Source organism: Triticum urartu, chromosome 6A (genome assembly GCF_056163025.1).
Source record: "Triticum urartu cultivar PI428250 chromosome 6A, HENAU_Tu73, whole genome shotgun sequence".
In the NCBI taxonomy this organism is placed as follows: Eukaryota; Viridiplantae; Streptophyta; class Magnoliopsida; order Poales; family Poaceae; genus Triticum; species Triticum urartu.
In genome coordinates, this window is record NC_141878.1 from 419,487,129 (window position 1) to 419,491,311 (window position 4,183).

At 41.0% G+C, this 4,183-nt stretch overlaps 1 long non-coding RNA gene across 2 annotated transcripts; it reads left to right on the forward strand.

Moving 5' to 3' along the window:
• The first annotated feature begins 430 nt into the window (after positions 1–430).
• On the forward strand, positions 431–3,728 carry LOC125513800 (uncharacterized). 2 transcript variants are annotated; one of them, XR_007286162.2, is made up of 5 exons: positions 431–718; positions 828–1,020; positions 1,371–1,525; positions 1,938–2,061; positions 3,387–3,728. It is a non-coding gene; the product is annotated as an uncharacterized LOC125513800 (long non-coding RNA). The 2 variants fall into 2 exon arrangements; XR_007286161.2 differs by having other exon boundaries at positions 432–718; positions 801–1,020.
• The last annotated feature ends 455 nt before the right edge of the window (positions 3,729–4,183 follow it).

Below are 4,183 nucleotides of genomic sequence, written 5' to 3' on the forward strand. Positions count from 1 at the left end.
ATATTATATGCCTCATTCCAATAAACGGTTTAGAATTGCGATTGAAAATACGTTTCATGTTTTTTGTGTGAAGAAAAAACGGTTTTGAAACTGCTCTTAAACCGCTTATATTTTGTCAAAAAATTAAGTTGGGTCATGATATTGGTGTCCATAGCTTTCCAACGGTATATCGCAAGCTCCATTTGGGCAATGTTGGCGAAAGTTCAACCTAGTTCACAGGGAGGTTCAACGTACTACTAGCAGGGCAGGTCATGTTGTGATCAGAATATTATTCTAATTCCGTGATCAGAATAGTATTTATGTGTGTATATATATACATAGAAAGTCTATTAGTGACCCTGGGTGAGGAATAATATTCTTCACCCGGGTCAATCGACCGAGCGAAACGTTAGTCGATTTAATTTTAGATCGATGGAAAAGTTAATCGGTCGCCCACCTCCCCCGGATGTAAAAAAACCAGCCCACTCACCCGGTCCGTTCCTCTCTCCCACTTCTCCCAATCTCCCATCTCGTCATTGCGGAGGCAGCGGCAGCGGCAGCGACGTCACCGGAGGGACGACCCAGCGGCGAGGACTACCTCTCTAGCGAGCGGAGTACTTCCTTTCCTCTCTCATGCGGTAGGGATTCAGAGGCGCCGTGGGTGGTGTAAGATCCGGGCGAGCTCGGCAGTGACAACGGCCTTCTCCAGCGTCCCTCTCCGCCGGCAGTATTATCGCCAGTAAGACCGCCGCCCCCTCCCCCCCACCATCCTCCTCAACTTCCCCTATCCTCTTCCATGAATTCTGAATTTCTAGGTTTAGGGTTATTGGTTTTTGGGAGCGGTGCAGGGGAAGAGGAAGAAAGACCAAGAAATGAAAGGAAAGAAAAATGAGGAGCTCAGGTGATGCAGGTGATGCAGGTAATGCTGGAGACGGGCTCCTGGCAGTGGGGTCAGAGGTGTAGATCATAGCGGAGGAGATGAGCCATGTGGATGGCATAGAAGAGGGGGAGCTCAAGGCTGCGGAGACGGAAGGAACAACGGTAGAGTATCAGGCTTCGATCTAGCTGAGATCTTTTTTTGTTTGTCACGGGACATGTGAATCGTCTCTCTGGTTTTTCTTTTGTCTAAATTTGACTAATTTCCATCCTGTAGCAATAAATGATTGGTATGACTTAATTGAATGTTCGTAATGATGTACATCAAGAATCAACCTGTACCTAGCTGACAGTGCTAATTCTCTGTAATTTTGTGTTAATTGAAATTTCCACATATGTACGAGCAATATTTCTTAATTCAAGAATATTCACTTTATGAGGATTTTTGTTCTGTGCTATTCTTAAGATAAGATTTGAATTGATGATGCTAACTTTATGTTTTATGAATTTATTAGGCAAACAAGGAATTGGAATTCTGCCAAGAAATCTAGGAGTAGAAGAATATGTATGCAAGGGACTTGGAGACGAGGCAATGGTGCGCTGGTGAGAACACTGTTGTTCTGATGCGTTAGGATTGGGGTTCGGCTGCTCTTCAGTTTGTTATATCAAGGTTTGTTGCATCAGTCACTTCAGGAGATTGTCATGTACACCAGGAAATTAGCTTGATTCAAAGATAGTACAATCAGGCGTAGCTGTTGGTGTAGCTAGCTGGACTATGCAGTTACCTAATTGGAATTCACGACTAGTGTCTTCGGTAGTTCCAACAAATCAAAGATTTTGTATAAAGTAAACAATTTTTCCTATTAGCAAACATTAACTGTGTTAGTTGCATAAGAACAGGACAAGGCGAGTGTTCTATTTTGGAGTTTGTTAAGCCATCTACAAAAAATGAATAACCCGATTTAGATTAAGGAGTGTTTACTAGTTGTGTGCTCATATAAGTAAATGGTTTAGGTGTACGTGAATCTTCAAATCGTTCTTTTCTAGGACAATTTCTAAGATTGTTTTCCTTTTACCCAAAGGTTTTGAAGCTTTGGGAGCCTGCGGCCGGTTCGACGGGTGGCATTAGCAAGCACCGGCCGGCCTCGGCACAGCTTCGGGTGGTTATATGGTGGGCGGAGTACACGAGTGGGCTTCGATGTCAGGGTACGGTGACAAGCTAAATCCTGAGTCCAGCTAGGCTTTTTTCGTTCAGATTTTGTTACTGTTTTCCTTTCGGGATTTCATGGTGAGCAAACCTAGCATTTGCAGTCGTTTGTTTAAGAAATTCATGTCCTGACATCAAATTTTGTTTGTAAGGTAAATCCTGCCAACAAGTCGATGCTATGGGCTTACTAGTTCTCTTAATTTTTCTATTCTAATTTTGTATGCAATTTAGATGAATACTGTCTATTTAATTCAGGGATAGTTCAACATGCTTGTGAGGTACAGATTTTGTAGGTCTAGTTGTAAGTGTTTGCTTGATTTGTCGCTCAAGTTTCATGTTCTAATGATGCTCCTTGACTTCAGTACAATGTTGGCATGTAGGATGACTATCTATGCAACTTATCATGCACAAATTAAAAAAAGCTTGGCTCATCTTCTGCATGTCTCCAAGGAATAATTTCTGATGTATAATGAGATAATGATTATTTCTTTTTATTTCTTATCATGTGGCTAGTTGCTACAAAAAAATAACACATACATCGCCACTTATCATTAAAACAAAATCATATCTACCAAGTTTCTACATTCCGTTGAAGCTTGCAGATTTACATCTATTTTGGTACATTATTGAAACAAATCGTAACCATGGATTCTATATGGAAGATCGAAATATCATTTTTACATTAGGTTCATGTACTGTAAGGAATCGACTTTGTTCATCTTCAACCCATTTTCCTATCTTGCAAAGCTGTCCATTCAAGTATGGTCAATTTCTACTCTGTGACTTAATACATTTGTAACACTGTCATAGTGCCATTGACATGCTCTTTTTTCGCCCCATTTAATATTGATTCATCTACATGGTTACCTGCATGTTTTTGCATACATAACTTATCCAGTCCGCTATTGATCATTTCCCTATCCAGTTTGCTATTGATCATTTCTATTTTTCATCCCGGCAGTATGCCGATATCGATAAGCGAGCCAATAGTTCCAAAACGTTGCTTCACAATTACTCGGCAGTATTTGTCTATTTGGGCAGCACATAGCTGGCTTCGGTGGGTGGCATGGCATGTCCATTCTCAATTGAAGTTGCTCTGAAAATATCGAACTCTGCCATGAAATAGAAAAGATAGAACTTTCCTTCATATCATTGATTTTTCTTAGTCTTCCTTTTGTGAAGCTGTGTAGCATTCTTCCTTTTACTACCTGTAATTTCTTCGTGTGTCGCAAAACATGGATCTGTTAATTTATCCCTCCTAATTATTTAATGTTGAATTCCAAGATCTGGTGAGTGGGATATGTACTAACGAGTTATTTTGCAGATAACCACCGTCCATAGCTCTCATGTGAATGTGGCAAGGCCACAGAACAAGTTTTGCATTGCCAGATATCCAACAGATCAACTGGTGTTATGGATGCTTCTTATAGATATTCTTTTGCCATTTCAAGCATCAGACACCAGCTACTCACAATGGAGACAGGAAACATGTAGCTTCTGATGTCAACTAAGTGAGCCTGCCAATTGTGGCAATGGAAGGAGGTGGCATGTCGCCTCATTCATGAGGCTGTTAGTTTCATAACAGAATTTTCCAGTTGCATATCTTTTGTAAAGTGTTCAGACTGTTTTTTTAGCAAAGAAATAAAATTTCTAAGACTTTATCTAATTTTACTTTTTTTCGGATTGTAATACTAAATCAATTTGTCACAGTTGTTTTCCCTTCGTAATAGTATTGCAGTTTTAAAACAATCCAAAGTAGCCTTTCAATTTTGCTAGACTAGATGTAATTAGCCAAAGATACGTACAATATGCGCACACATCCTATGGGTACAAAAGTCAGGAACACCTCTACTGCTCATTCCGTAATATTATGACGGCATCATTTGTTTTTTACAGTCATTTTGATCCGTCGGATTAGTTGCAACCAGTGGCGGAGGCACCGCCCGGCGACCCTGGGCACTTGCCCGGGCTCGCTGGCTCCCCGACAAGCGACAACAGCGCTCGGTCGATTAACAAAGGCCTAAAGTTGTTTGGTAGCTTGCTTTACCTGGGCAAAATTAATTTGGGCCTTCGTTTTCTCAATGGTTCTGTGCCCAACAGGCAACCGTAGGAGAGAGTCTG